The sequence below is a fragment of the Dermacentor albipictus genome, chromosome 8, assembly GCF_038994185.2.
Source record: "Dermacentor albipictus isolate Rhodes 1998 colony chromosome 8, USDA_Dalb.pri_finalv2, whole genome shotgun sequence".
In the NCBI taxonomy this organism is placed as follows: domain Eukaryota; kingdom Metazoa; phylum Arthropoda; class Arachnida; order Ixodida; family Ixodidae; genus Dermacentor; species Dermacentor albipictus.
In genome coordinates, this window is record NC_091828.1 from 27,583,199 (window position 1) to 27,598,881 (window position 15,683).

Sequence of the window (15,683 nt, forward strand, 5' to 3'; positions counted from 1 at the left end):
CCTCATTTTAAAATACAAAGAGCTTCATCCTCTCGTCAGGAAAAAAAAAAGGCGGCCTTAAGCAAGTTTCATTCATTTTCTCATTGACGTGTTAACAAAAAGGTAAATTTCAACTTTGTTTGCTTTGCCACTTGTCAGCATACTTCAGCAGCATTTAATGTGCTAGAATTGCCCATTTTTAATCCATTACTTTTTTTTTTACAGGACAAAAAAGGCCATGTGGCAAGCAATTGCTCTGATGATCACTACAGAATTCTCAGCTGTGATGACTGAGCTGCAGGTGCAAAATAAATGGAAGAGCCTTGAACGCTCTTATAAGAAGACGAAAACAAAAAACAATTCATCCGGGCACTAGATGGCTTCGTGCGAATATGAAGAGTGAGCACTGTTGACTATTGCATACAGTCTCGGGCTTTTGTATTTGCAACTAATTCTTTTTTTCTTTCATACAGAGCTAAGTGACGTTCTTGAAAAAGAACATCACATCACGCCTACAGTGCTGATGAAGCCTGGAGCAACAATTGAAAAAGACAGCAGGTGTAGTTGCCTCATTTTGACAGAAGTTAAGTTATCCGCCTTAATCCTGCACATTGTTTTTCAGCAAGTCTCCCGGCGCTAATGATGGCATTGACAACATGGAGCCAGAACTATCAATGGGCAAACCCCTGCCAAGCCCTGCATCAGCTGCAGTTGTGAATGCACACCCAAAGGATGCCTTGCCAAGAAAAACGAAGGACAGCACATCGTTGAAGCTCTTTTAAAAGAATTTAAGGAGGCAAAGGAAGAGCGGGCCGAATGCTTTGACAGAAAAATGGCCCTATTAGAGTGGCTGGTTACAGTTGTTGAGAAGGTTGCCAAAACGACTCCTGAATAAAAATTTCAAAAAAAAACACTGATAGTTATGTGTGTGCATATTGTGTATTATTACCACACAACACAAGACAACCATACAAAGTAGCCTGGGGCTTGCAGGCTCTAAATGTCTCGATTCTTTATCTTTCACAAACGTCTCAGAAAGTATATTTGCAGCATCACACAGAGTGAAGCAAAACTTATCTGCATAAGTACTGCTAGCGGAACAAGGATATGCACTTAAGTGTATTAGCACTGCTTTTTGGCAATTACCTTTCGCAGGCACTCACTGTAGCCTGCCACACTGCGGTCAACAACATGGCCACTGTCCTCATCGTTTTCGACTTCCTCCAAATCCGGGAGTTCCTGCAGCTCTTCAAAGAAATCTCTCTCGTCATCGCATACGTTGTGGAGGACGCATGCGCCCATGATTATAAGGCAGCACTGCTTGATGCTGGCTGCGTCCACCAAGTACAGCCTGCGAAATCGCCGCTTAAGTATTTGAAATGTCACGACCGCCGTCTCGACGCGCCGCACTAGCCACGTTGGATACCGACGGCGCACGTTCACGTTTGGCTGAGAGCGGGACACTCCGAACCGCGTCTGACACTCTTCGCAAGGGCCGGAGCAAGTAGCCGCGCTTTACTTATCGCCCAGTGGTTTTGCACAGCCGAGGCCTCCGTACATTGCGTGACACCACGGCTGCTGCGCGTACGCATTCTCTGCGGTCTCTGCGACGCGCCGCAGTAGCCACGTTGGATACCGACGGCGCACGTTCACGTTTGGCTGAGAGCGGGACACTCCGAACCGCGTCTGACACTCTTCCCAAGGGCCGGAGCAAGTAGCCGCGCTTTACTTATCGCCCAGTGGTTTTGCACAGCCGAGGCCTCCGTACATTGCGTGACACCACGGCTGCTGCGCGTACGCATTCTCTGCGGTCTCTGCGACGCGCCGCACTAGCCACGTTGGATACCGACGGCGCACGTTCACGTTTGGCTGAGAGCGGGACACTCCGAACCGCGTCTGACACTCTTCGCAAGGGCCGGAGCAAGTAGCCGCGCTTTACTTATCGCCCAGTGGTTTTGCACAGCCGAGGCCTCCGTACATTGCGTGACACCACGGCTGGTGCGCGTACGCATTCTCTGCGGTCTCTGCGACGCGCCGCACTAGCCACGTTGGATACCGACGGCGCACGTTCACGTTTGGCTGAGAGCGGGACACTCCGAACCGCGTCTGACACTCTTCTCAAGGGCCGGAGCAAGTAGCCGCGCTTTACTTATCGCCCAGTGGTTTTGCACAGCCGAGGCCTCCGTACATTGCGTGACACCACGGCTGCTGCGCGTACGCATTCTCTGCGGTCTCTGCGACGCGCCGCAGTAGCCACGTTGGATACCGACGGCGCACGTTCACGTTTGGCTGAGAGCGGGACACTCCGAACCGCGTCTGACACTCTTCGCAAGGGCCGGAGCAAGTAGCCGCGCTTTACTTATCGCCCAGTGGTTTTGCACAGCCGAGGCCTCCGTACATTGCGTGACACCACGGCTGCTGCGCGTACGCATTCTCTGCGGTCTCTGCGACGCGCCGCACTAGCCACGTTGGATACCGACGGCGCACGTTCACGTTTGGCTGAGAGCGGGACACTCCGAACCGCGTCTGACACTCTTCTCAAGGGCCGGAGCAAGTAGCCGCGCTTTACTTATCGCCCAGTGGTTTTGCACAGCCGAGGCCTCCGTACATTGCGTGACACCACGGCTGCTGCGCGTACGCATTCTCTGCGGTCTCTGCGACGCGCCGCACTAGCCACGTTGGATACCGACGGCGCACGTTCACGTTTGGCTGAGAGCGGGACACTCCGAACCGCGTCTGACACTCTTCTCAAGGGCCGGAGCAAGTAGCCGCGCTTTACTTATCGCCCAGTGGTTTTGCACAGCCGAGGCCTCCGTACATTGCGTGACACCACGGCTGCTGCGCGTACGCATTCTCTGCGGTCTCTGCGACGCGCCGCACTAGCCACGTTGGACACCGACGGCGCACGTTCACGTTTGGCTGAGAGCGGGACACTCCGAACCGCGTCTGACACTCTTCGCAAGGGCCGGAGCAAGTAGCCGCGCTTTACTTATCGCCCAGTGGTTTTGCACAGCCGAGGCCTCCGTACATTGCGTGACACCACGGCTGGTGCGCGTACGCATTCTCTGCGGTCTCTGCGACGCGCCGCACTAGCCACGTTGGATACCGACGGCGCACGTTCACGTTTGGCTGAGAGCGGGACACTCCGAACCGCGTCTGACACTCTTCTCAAGGGCCGGAGCAAGTAGCCGCGCTTTACTTATCGCCCAGTGGTTTTGCACAGCCGAGGCCTCCGTACATTGCGTGACACCACGGCTGCTGCGCGTACGCATTCTCTGCGGTCTCTGCGACGCGCCGCAGTAGCCACGTTGGATACCGACGGCGCACGTTCACGTTTGGCTGAGAGCGGGACACTCCGAACCGCGTCTGACACTCTTCCCAAGGGCCGGAGCAAGTAGCCGCGCTTTACTTATCGCCCAGTGGTTTTGCACAGCCGAGGCCTCCGTACATTGCGTGACACCACGGCTGCTGCGCGTACGCATTCTCTGCGGTCTCTGCGACGCGCCGCACTAGCCACGTTGGATACCGACGGCGCACGTTCACGTTTGGCTGAGAGCGGGACACTCCGAACCGCGTCTGACACTCTTCGCAAGGGCCGGAGCAAGTAGCCGCGCTTTACTTATCGCCCAGTGGTTTTGCACAGCCGAGGCCTCCGTACATTGCGTGACACCACGGCTGCTGCGCGTACGCATTCTCTGCGGTCTCTGCGACGCGCCGCACTAGCCACGTTGGATACCGACGGCGCACGTTCACGTTTGGCTGAGAGCGGGACACTCCGAACCGCGTCTGACACTCTTCGCAAGGGCCGGAGCAAGTAGCCGCGCTTTACTTATCGCCCAGTGGTTTTGCACAGCCGAGGCCTCCGTACATTGCGTGACACCACGGCTGCTGCGCGTACGCATTCTCTGCGGTCTCTGCGACGCGCCGCACTAGCCACGTTGGATACCGACGGCGCACGTTCACGTTTGGCTGAGAGCGGGACACTCCGAACCGCGTCTGACACTCTTCGCAAGGGCCGGAGCAAGTAGCCGCGCTTTACTTATCGCCCAGTGGTTTTGCACAGCCGAGGCCTCCGTACATTGCGTGACACCACGGCTGCTGCGCGTACGCATTCTCTGCGGTCTCTGCGACGCGCCGCACTAGCCACGTTGGATACCGACGGCGCACGTTCACGTTTGGCTGAGAGCGGGACACTCCGAACCGCGTCTGACACTCTTCGCAAGGGCCGGAGCAAGTAGCCGCGCTTTACTTATCGCCCAGTGGTTTTGCACAGCCGAGGCCTCCGTAAATTGCGTGACACCACGGCTGCTGCGCGTACGCATTCTCTGCGGTCTCTGCGACGCGCCGCACTAGCCACGTTGGATACCGACGGCGCACGTTCACGTTTGGCTGAGAGCGGGACACTCCGAACCGCGTCTGACACTCTTCGCAAGGGCCGGAGCAAGTAGCCGCGCTTTACTTATCGCCCAGTGGTTTTGCACAGCCGAGGCCTCCGTACATTGCGTGACACCACGGCTGGTGCGCGTACGCATTCTCTGCGGTCTCTGCGACGCGCCGCACTAGCCACGTTGGATACCGACGGCGCACGTTCACGTTTGGCTGAGAGCGGGACACTCCGAACCGCGTCTGACACTCTTCTCAAGGGCCGGAGCAAGTAGCCGCGCTTTACTTATCGCCCAGTGGTTTTGCACAGCCGAGGCCTCCGTACATTGCGTGACACCACGGCTGCTGCGCGTACGCATTCTCTGCGGTCTCTGCGACGCGCCGCAGTAGCCACGTTGGATACCGACGGCGCACGTTCACGTTTGGCTGAGAGCGGGACACTCCGAACCGCGTCTGACACTCTTCCCAAGGGCCGGAGCAAGTAGCCGCGCTTTACTTATCGCCCAGTGGTTTTGCACAGCCGAGGCCTCCGTACATTGCGTGACACCACGGCTGCTGCGCGTACGCATTCTCTGCGGTCTCTGCGACGCGCCGCACTAGCCACGTTGGATACCGACGGCGCACGTTCACGTTTGGCTGAGAGCGGGACACTCCGAACCGCGTCTGACACTCTTCGCAAGGGCCGGAGCAAGTAGCCGCGCTTTACTTATCGCCCAGTGGTTTTGCACAGCCGAGGCCTCCGTACATTGCGTGACACCACGGCTGCTGCGCGTACGCATTCTCTGCGGTCTCTGCGACGCGCCGCACTAGCCACGTTGGATACCGACGGCGCACGTTCACGTTTGGCTGAGAGCGGGACACTCCGAACCGCGTCTGACACTCTTCGCAAGGGCCGGAGCAAGTAGCCGCGCTTTACTTATCGCCCAGTGGTTTTGCACAGCCGAGGCCTCCGTACATTGCGTGACACCACGGCTGCTGCGCGTACGCATTCTCTGCGGTCTCTGCGACGCGCCGCACTAGCCACGTTGGATACCGACGGCGCACGTTCACGTTTGGCTGAGAGCGGGACACTCCGAACCGCGTCTGACACTCTTCGCAAGGGCCGGAGCAAGTAGCCGCGCTTTACTTATCGCCCAGTGGTTTTGCACAGCCGAGGCCTCCGTACATTGCGTGACACCACGGCTGCTGCGCGTACGCATTCTCTGCGGTCAGGGATCTTGAACTACTATCACTGCAAGGGAGCGGACACTGCGCACCTGTGTTGAAGCAGCGCCACCAACGTGACGTCATTGTGCCGGACTACAAAAAGCCGTCATCGACAAGCGTGGCCTCCACTTGGCAGCAGCGGCAGCGCTGGGAAGCATCGGCCTAATCTTCTGTTACCCTGTTCTGCAGGTCAGTCTCGCAAGATATTTTGGTGCATTGCTTTTTTGTGTGTAACGCTGTTGCTGCTGCCTGAGTGTTTTACTTGCTGCGTGATTTCATTGCCATTTTTGATTACTCCTTACTTGTATCGATTCCTTACATACTATGTCAAAAACAATGGGAGCATCGCAGAGATAACCGCAGTGAAAATCGTGACTCCCGGACAGAAATTCGGGAGTTAAAGGATGGAATGGGGTTCATAAACCAGCAATTTGAACTATTCAAACGTGACCTTGAGTCTGTGCGTGCAGAAAATAGGGAGTTGAAGAAAGAAAACGAATTCCTGCGAAACAGGTGCCTAGAGCACGAAAATCGCATCAAGGATCTTGACAACAGACTGACTCAGTGTGACCAATACTCGCGCCGATTCAACCTGGAAATCAAAGGAGTGGTACAAAACAAAAATGAGGACGTAGTTGCACTCATGTCTAAGTTGGGTGACGCTTTGTCAGAGCCTATTTCACCCTCGGATATTGAAGCCTGCCATCGTGTGCCTACACGCAATGAAAGCCAAAACAACATAATTGTTCAATTCAAGAATCGGGAAAAGCGGGACCGTGTCCTTGAAAAGGGGAAGAAAAAACGCATAAGCAATAGTTGCCTAGCCATGCTCGGACCGGATGGTGAAGCTGCGGACAGCGGTTCTGAAAGTGAAAGCAAACCCGCAGATAGCAGTCCAATATTTTTTAATGAGCATCTATGCCCCAGTTTGAAGCGACTACTTTCTGCTGTCGTGTCTAGAAAACGCCAGTTCAGGTGGCGCTTTGTCTGGACGCGGAATGGTCGAATATTTGCACGTAAGGCTGACGGCACTACCGCCGTTCAAATATCTTCTGACGATGACCTGACTAAAATTGCTTAAACTTCAATTTTTTCGAAGGGTATATTAGATAGTTCTCTTTTTCAAATAACATGCTTTACCAGGAATTCGTCAAGCCTGAATGTATCAAGATCTGCAGCCAATACGCTCAGAACATTCTTACGGTGCTACACTTAAATGCGCGTTGACTAAACAGGAAACACGACGAATTCACGTCATTGCTTGACAGTTTTCCCTTTAGATTCAGTGTAATTATGGTGACTGAGACATGGTGCAATGCACTTAACAGCGTACCCACTATAAATGACTACAAACAACATTCACTTAACAGAACAGATCGACGCGGCGGAGGAGTGGCCATATATGTTCGCAACACAGAGAGCTGTACGACGTTGGATGAATTCACCAAACTCTCATCAGATTATGAGTCCCTTAGCTTGCAAGGCGATGGTGCTATTTTCTCTGTAATTTATCGTCCTCCATCGGCAAATATCGCAAAGTTTTTAGGTTTTATTGATGCACTTTTGGAATATGCGTCGTTTAACAGGTGCCGCCTCGTTATTGGAGGTGATTTCAATATTAACATTTCCCCGGAAAACAAATCCTCGGAAGATCTTTTAAATAACATAGCTTCGTACGGTTTCATTAATATCGTTACTACGCCCACTCGGGTATCGCCAACAAGTTCAACTATTTTGGACCTTTTAATCACTAACATAGATACGCACGTCATCGCTGCAGGTACAATCAGCAGCGATATAAGTGATCACTGCCCGATATTCATGGCCTTCGTAAGTTCTGCAACAAGAAAAAAAACTGCTTGCAGCCCAAAGCTTGTCTACCAGGCTATAACGCAGTCATCACTGGATATATTTCGATCCAAAATTGAAAGTACGGACTGGGAGCCTGTTTTAAGAGAAACGACTGTAGAAGCCGCGTACGACAAGTTCATAAAACTCTTCAATGGCCACTACAGCAGCTGCTTTCCGATGAAATCATTTAAGACGGGAAAACGCACACGAAAGCCTTGGATTAATCCGGAACTGAAGCGCATGATAACAGAAAAGCATAAACTCCATGATTCCTTTTTGAGAACGCGTGACGTCAGTACTTTGGCGACCTTTAAAAAGCTACGGAACCGTTTAAATGCTTTACTAAAGAAAGCAAAAAAGGAATATTATGAGAACCTTTTCCAGACAGGATCGACTTGCCCACCTGATCGTATGTGGAAAATAATTAATTCTGTACTGGGCACAAGTTCAGTGACCAATGAAGTACAAGAAATTTTCATTAATAACAAATCATTGTCAGGGACGGCCCTGTCAGAACATTTTAGCGAATATTATGCATCAGCAACAATCAGCCATGCTCCTCCCACAGACATGTCATACAGACTGGAACGAAATGTTCGGGAAACGGCAGTTTTTCCACCCACAAATTCTTCCGAAGTATATAACACCTTCATTGCATTAAAAAACAGTAAAGCCACTGATATCGATAATATCCAGATAACACCCGTAAAATATGTGATCGACATTATCTGCCCGTTCTTGGTCCATATCTTCAACCTAGCGATTGCTTCAGGGACGTTTCCTGCTAAAATGAAACGAGCCAAGGTATCTGTTATATTCAAAGGCGGGGAAAGAAACAACATCGGAAACTACCGACCAATATCTATTTTACCTATATTTTCCAAGGGCCTTGAAAAGATAATTTTATGTCGACTACATAGTTTTTTTTTTTTTAAGCACGAAATTATGTCTGAATGCCAGCACGGTTTCACAAAGGGTAAATCGACTGAGTCTGCACTCCTGGTACAAAAAGAAATAATTCTCAAAAACATTGAAGCGGGAAAGTTAACTCTTGGAATCTTCATTGATTACAGCAAAGCATTTGATTCACTTTATCATGACACACTTTTAAGAAAACTAGAAGAATATGGCGTACGAGGTGTCGTTCACTCACTTTTGCAGTCATATCTCTCCGATCGACAGCAGTGCGTAGATATAGATGGTTCTACGTCATCATTTCGCCAATTACTGAGTGGCGTACCCCAGGGAAGCATTTTGGGTCCTTTTTTATTTAATCTATATGTAAATGACTTACCTTCTATTGATACGTGTACAGATTTTGTTCTATACGCAGACGACACTAGCCTCTTCGTTTCTGCTGATAACGAGTCAGACTTATTTTTACACGCTAATAATGTTCTGTCCAAAGTGTTCGAATGGTCATTATGTAACAGCCTACAAATCAATATAAAAAAATCAAAGGCCGTTGTTTTTTCTGCAAAGAACAGATCTGTGTCATGCATCGATTTAAACATAGGTTCCCACTCGCTTGAAGTAGTACAGGAACACAAAATTTTGGGTGTTGTATTTTCTAGTCACATGATGTGGAACTCGCACATAAACCTTGTTGCAAAGAAATTGTCTGCTGCTTTATCTGTGTTATTTAGATGCCGTCATATGTTCCCACCTCGTGTAATGTTCCAGCTTTATCATTCCCTTTTTCGGTCGCATATAAACTATTGCACCTTAGTATGGGCTACGACTACACAACGTAACATTAACAGGCTGTTGCTGCTCGAAAAGAAAGCTATTCGTTGTATTCACAATGTTCACTATTTGCACCCTACAAAACCATTATTTCAAGAAAGCAGAATAATTAACGTCAAAAATCTTTACGCATACCGTCTTCTACACCAATTACAATTTGCAGATAACAAAACCATACAATTCCTAAAAAATGTGTCAGCCCTCGTAGAACGACCCAGCACCCGTGTAACACGAGGATCGGAAAAATGGATGATAAGGCACCATCGAACAAACTACTTTATGCAAACCCTGATATACAACGTACCCGCACAATTAAATCAACTGCAGAAATGTGTAAATGGAGATATGGTTCTATCACGCAGGCTATTTCGCGATATCTTTGTCTTTGATAAATTTCACCTGACTGTCTAAAATTTGCAAATTAGTTGGTTTTCATACCTAATCACAATGTACGCATCACATGTATATTCATTTCATTTCTTTTGAGTTGCACGTGCAGATTCTTTACTGTTGTTTAACTTTCTTTTAATTATTGCTTTTAATAAATGTTCATTTTTAAAGTGTAACAGTATATATTTCCGTGGCGCTAACATTAACCACCCGAATTTCAATGCGCTGTTAATGATTATGTATGTATAAAGATCTACGCATGCCCAGTGAAGTGGATATGTACCACGTGTTGTACTACTGCAGCTACTTACGAAAGCTTATTGTTTGCACTGCGGATGTGTGCGATGCTGATGTTGCCTGGTGGTGGCCCCCTGGCCTCGTCAAGCTGTATGTTTACAGCTTTCTTGCCAGGGTGGCCTTCAACACTGTACCTTGTACATGTTGTAAATAAACTTGACTTGACTTGACTTGACCTCAATGGCAACTCGCTGCTGGTAATGGCACTTGTTATATTTCCTTTTCCAGGAGGGGAAGCTCCACTATGTATCCTTGTAAGGCATCATAAGCCATGGTAGCAACGGATAGGCTGAATCCCCCAGGATGTAACCATTGCTGCATTTCGTTGCTGCAGCTTCAAAAAAAGGGGTCATCGCGGAGCACCCTGGCGTCGTGCGCCGTGCCAGGAAATCCAATGAGCACATCTATGAACCTGTTCTCATGGTAGCATATGCCTTGCAGGATAAAAGAAATACACTTTTTTCGGTTGAAGTACGAGTGCAGGGATTCGGTCGGGGTGTTTATCTCTAGGTGGCTTCCGTCCACGCAGCCAATTGTGTTTAATGGCCCCTTCCCAGTGCTCTTTATTAAGAAGCCACCCTTGCTACATTCTTGCTGTTGCTGGTCCGGCCATGCGATCACTTCTTCACTCATGCTGTGTAAAACGTTGAGCACCCTTTCAATGCATGCATGCACAGATGACTCCATAACATCAAATCTGTCTGCAATTGAGTACATGCTGCACTGGCTCCCAAGGTAGCTCAAAACGATGAGACACACTTTTTCGGCACTGATTCGCATGCGCCCTCCACGAGCTTCTGGGAAGAACAGTGATGCTTGATAGCGGTCTGCAAGACAGTTACAGGTCTCGCGTGACAGTCGGAAGAGCCGCTTAAACTCAAAATAGCTGCCAACGACGTCTTCATGGTATCGTGGAATACGATTTCGGTCTTTCCTCACCAGCTTTACGGCCAACATTACGACCAAGTCATCAAACTCCGCATCACTGTCCAAGTCCACAAGGTCCATGGCTACTTGAATGAAAGTTGAGAATGTGGCACAGTTCATCATCGCCGTCCAGTGCAGCTGCGATGCTCACACACACACACACACACACACACACACACACACACACACACACACACACACACACACACACGCACGCACGCACACATGCAGACACAACAGAGCTCACCAATTTTTTCTACAGCCACAAACAGCGCAACGCAAATAGCACAAGTCACATACAAATTCAACAGCGCGTAAACAACGGGCGATACGATGCAGAAGGCCTGCACAACACCCGCACCTTGGCATTCTTTTCTACGGGGTGCTAGTGTTGCGCTGCAGCTGCACCACTGAACTGGCGCTGCAAAAGTGCGGAACTCGCCGTGAACCACCGTGAACTGGGTTCAAGTGGTGTGGCCGAATCGAACAGACCCAAAGGTCGTTTGCCAGAGAAGGAACATTCTGTTAAACTATTATCACGAACTCGTAGTTTCCCAGGACTGAACGCAAAAGGTGCATTGCCCGCAGGCAATGTTCCATACTCTACCACTGTGCAGTAGCACCCTTGCAATTAAGAGGCAGTTTGGTAGAGCAAAAATACATAATGATGCGTGGAGACAGTATTGTCACGAAGGGCAGCAGTGAATGTTACCTCCTCTGTATTCCTGTTCCTTTATGGTAGTGGTGTAACATAGCGTGCATCACCTATGTTCTTGCATAGAACATAAATATAGGCAGTTATGAGACCACAAAACAGAGGTCCCCACCTAAGCCTTGCCATCTCCCCCTTTCCCCCAGAAAGGTATTCCCTCCACCCCACTCAAAGCTGATGCAACTCTCCTCCCCATTCCAAAAAAACTTGGTGACTAAAGCAGAACAAGAGAAAGTCCTTGCAAAAGCAATTCATTTAATGTTTTTGACGCGTGGGTTTACTGAATAAGAAAATATTTTAATGCGTATAAAAAGTTGTTCTATTTCAGACTGTGTGGTCACTATAAGCCAAGAAAGGGCTTAGCCAGCTTAGTAGCTGATAAATTCAAAACAAACAATATGGCTGACATGGTGATGCTGGGCTAGAGTGTACTAGAATGGGGGAATGGGTCCAACGGAGGCCACGGCATGCAGCGAGAGTGAAGCAAAAAAAATTACCGACGATTACGTTACTTCCTAATGCGAAATTTGAGCGCAGCAAATAAGCTGTTTCACCTTTTCGATAGATTGAGGCAAAGAAATCGAGCAACACATGTATGCGCTATCACAGAATTTTTTTTTTTATTTTTCACACGTATTCCTTTAACAAAGACTCCATTAACAGTTCTTGACAGTCATGAAGGAAGCTTTGTGGTCGGAGAAATAGACTGATATATGTTCGACTTGGTACACCAATGCTTGATTCTCAAAGACGAGATCTATACAAGTGCCTCGCGAGGTTGTCACAGCCGTGGGACGCGTTACGAGCGAGAGGAACGGGATGTTCTCCCGCATAAGTGTTAGGAAATTGCTGTTTGTTTTTATGTCAACATTAAAGTCCCCCACTACTAACATCGGTGTGGATCGATGGACGGTTAATGCGAGTTGCAGGAAGTGCACGACGTGTTTCGTGAGTGCGGTAGCGGACTCACGAAAGCGGTATCAGTCGGTCGCTGCTAGCGCTGGGGGGATGAAAGGGGGGCGGAGCTGGTTACGAGGCCGACGACGACGCGAAACCCAGGAACGGACGCCAAAGAGCCATTTGTGTAGCCAGCCCTCCTTCACAGTCTCTCCTCCTCCCTTCCATCATCCTCCCTCGCCCGGAGAGCCGACAGCGCGCATGCGCGGCGGCGGAGCAGCGGCGCATGCGCGGCGGCGGAGCGCGGCGGCGGAGGCGAGCTGGTTACGAGGCCGACGACAACGCCGACGCCGACGACAACGCCGACGACGACGCCGACGACGACGCGAAACCCAGGAACGGACGCCAAAGAGCTGCGCTCTAAAACACTGAAATTTGCAGCGGCACTGCCGTCAACTTCTTCTGAAGTTCCGGCCAATCCGGTGCCTTGGCGGCTCAGCGGAACTGCGCGTACCGGCAGCAGTTACAGTGCTGCCGAGCTGTCTGCTTGACACACCATTGTGTTTGCATTTTTTACGTGATTTTCTAATTGATTTTTTAGTACCTAGCATGTACAAAAACAATACAATAATATTACTGCTTTGCCATGAATGGAGGTTCATCGCTTCCGTCAAACGATGCCGTCTGCATAATGTATAGGCGCGCAGACGGCCTACGCATATGTACATATGTTGAATATGTCTAGAGTTTGTCCGGTAACTCGGCAACTTGGCAGAGTGTTCAAAGAATTAAAGGATGAGCACACCTAGAACACCTTGGTGAAAGAACTACTGTTGCGTAGTGGGTTGCAAAACCATATACAGTAGATTGAAAGGTCAGGCCAAGCTGTCGCTTCTTGGAGTCCCTAAAGGTGAAGAAAGACGCCACATGCGGGAGCGCAATCTTCACAGTATCGATTGGGCCTTTGGAAGCCACCGGCTGCATTTGTGGACTGCACTTCGAGGCAAAGTACACGCTGATGCATTATGTACATATTGAAGGCCGGGAAGTATATACACAGCATGGAAGGCCTGCACTTCGGTCTGATGCGGTACCGACAATCTTGCCGGGTCTTCTGGAGTATCTCTACAAGCAGCCCACGTGAAAGAGAAAGGCCTCACAAGCAATAGATGAAAATGCCGGTCATCAAAGAGAACACCCCTGCCATCAGTTGAACAGTCTTTGACACTGGAGACATGTGACAGTGGAAACCTGTGCGAGCTCGAAGACAGACAACCTATATATTCAAGCAAATATAAATATATTTTTCTTTATTCACCCCGGGGACCTGAAAAACCACCTATGTCCAACCAACCAACAATGGCTATTCCGTAAATATTTTCGAAACAAACAATCAACCTACAAAAGAAATGTGCTGCGCCTAATAATGTGGCCTACATTCTCCCTAAATGTCAAATTGCTGCCGTTATTAGGCCATAGGGGAAATTTTGCTCGCATTCAATATATTGCCTTGAGAGAAGCAGAAAACGAAGGTATACTAGTTTTTATTTAACACCAAATTAAGCCACACAATTCATTTATTCATGTACCTCATCCCATTCCTGTACATGATTCCCATTTCTTAGCGATATGAGCTTTGAATTTCGTTCCCTCACGACGCAGTGGAAACATGCACATAAGGTTTAAAAATGAAAGCAAACTACAAGCGCCATCCATCTGATTACGTAGCTGTGGCTGCTCCAGGCACGACCACACTCGAACACAACTGCAACGCTGCGTTTCAGCGCAGCCGTGTTGCCATTCGGCATGCTCTGACGCTGCCGGCAGGTGCGTGCAGCCGTGGCATTCAGAAAGCAACGGTGGCGCCATCTGTATTTTCAATAAAAAATTCCTCAGCGCGGAGCCCTCGTTGGACTCACTCCCCCAATCTAGTAGACTCTAGCTAAGTTGCAGCAGGTGAACCGCTTATATTGCTTACTTTGCATTACGAGCAAAGCATAATAATAAGAGGAAATGATTAGACCTTCAAATAGATGCACAAGCAAGACACAGTGACGAAGCTGAGTAGCACATTCAAGCAAACTCGTTCAGTGTTGCGGCTGTGATGGCTACTGCTTCTATTATTCACCAAGAGCGTTGGACTTTTCGAAGAAATGAGCGTTGGTTTGAAGACACTGCCAAACCCTGAATAAATCATTTCAAGCAAGCCTTCCGTGTGTCACCCTCTACCTTGAGATATTTGGTGGAATCCTGCAGATCTGTATTGGTGCAGCAAACCACACGATTGAGAACACCTATTGCTGTGGAGAAGCAAGTGGTAGTAGGATTGTAGAGAATGCGTTCCCATGCAAAGGACAAACCATCGCACACCTTTTTGGCAACCGTAAACGTGCTGATAGAGAATACTGCAAGACCATAATTGATCAGCTCGAAGGGGAGTGGCTACGTATGATCTGTCGCCAAGAAATGAAATAGCACATGAAGGAGTTCTTTGCTCTAAGTGGCTTCCTCAGGGTATTGGCAATATATCAGACATGAAATACTCCGCCACTATGCCGACTTGAGCATACTTTCCCCCGTAGAGCCCAGTTGCCCAATATTTTAGATGCCTACTAGCGCCTTGTATGAAGTTTTGTTGAAGTTGTGCCAGCAGATTTGGCGATAGGGGAGATAACATGGCGGCGTTCTACAGCAATCACTAGAGACCAAAGTGCTGTTTTTAGTATATTTTTTACAGTTTTAACGTGAGAGGTGTGATGTGCCAAAAAGACAATAACACAGAGAGCTTGCTGGGAAAAAATTTAATTGCCTGTACGCTTGCTTTTCTTTGCTAGTGATTTGATTTTGCGTGTCCAACGCGTTGGACACTGGCACTAAAAGCCATAATCTCGAATGTACTGAAACGATCATCAGTGCATTGAACGCGCGTTCCTGTCGTCATCACATGGTGTTTTTTGCTTGTCTTTTTTTTATGCAGTGCATGAATGAGATGCCTTTTTTTTGTTGTTGTTCAGGGGACAGGCCTTGTGTCGGACGACACGGCATCACAGATTCTTCAGCGAGTAGCCCAGGGGAGCTCGCCAGACATCAACTTATCAGATAGCGACGACACCATCATGGACCCAAGGTTTTCTGCATCCCTTCAGGGTGTGAGCTCTGAAGAGGACGAAAGTGGTAATGATGATGGCCCATCCACGTCTAGCAGCAAGTCAGATGGGGTGTTTTGGAAGCAGCACTAAGGGTAAGCATTGTGGCGCAATGTGTCATGTCTCCGTCATCACTGTTTAAGCAAACT

General features: G+C 49.3%; 1 pseudogene; it reads right to left on the reverse strand.

Annotated features, from left to right (window-relative positions):
* Positions 1–493: 493 nt before the first annotated feature.
* Positions 494–10,860, reverse strand: LOC135895990 (uncharacterized; annotated as a pseudogene).
* Positions 10,861–15,683: the final 4,823 nt, after the last annotated feature.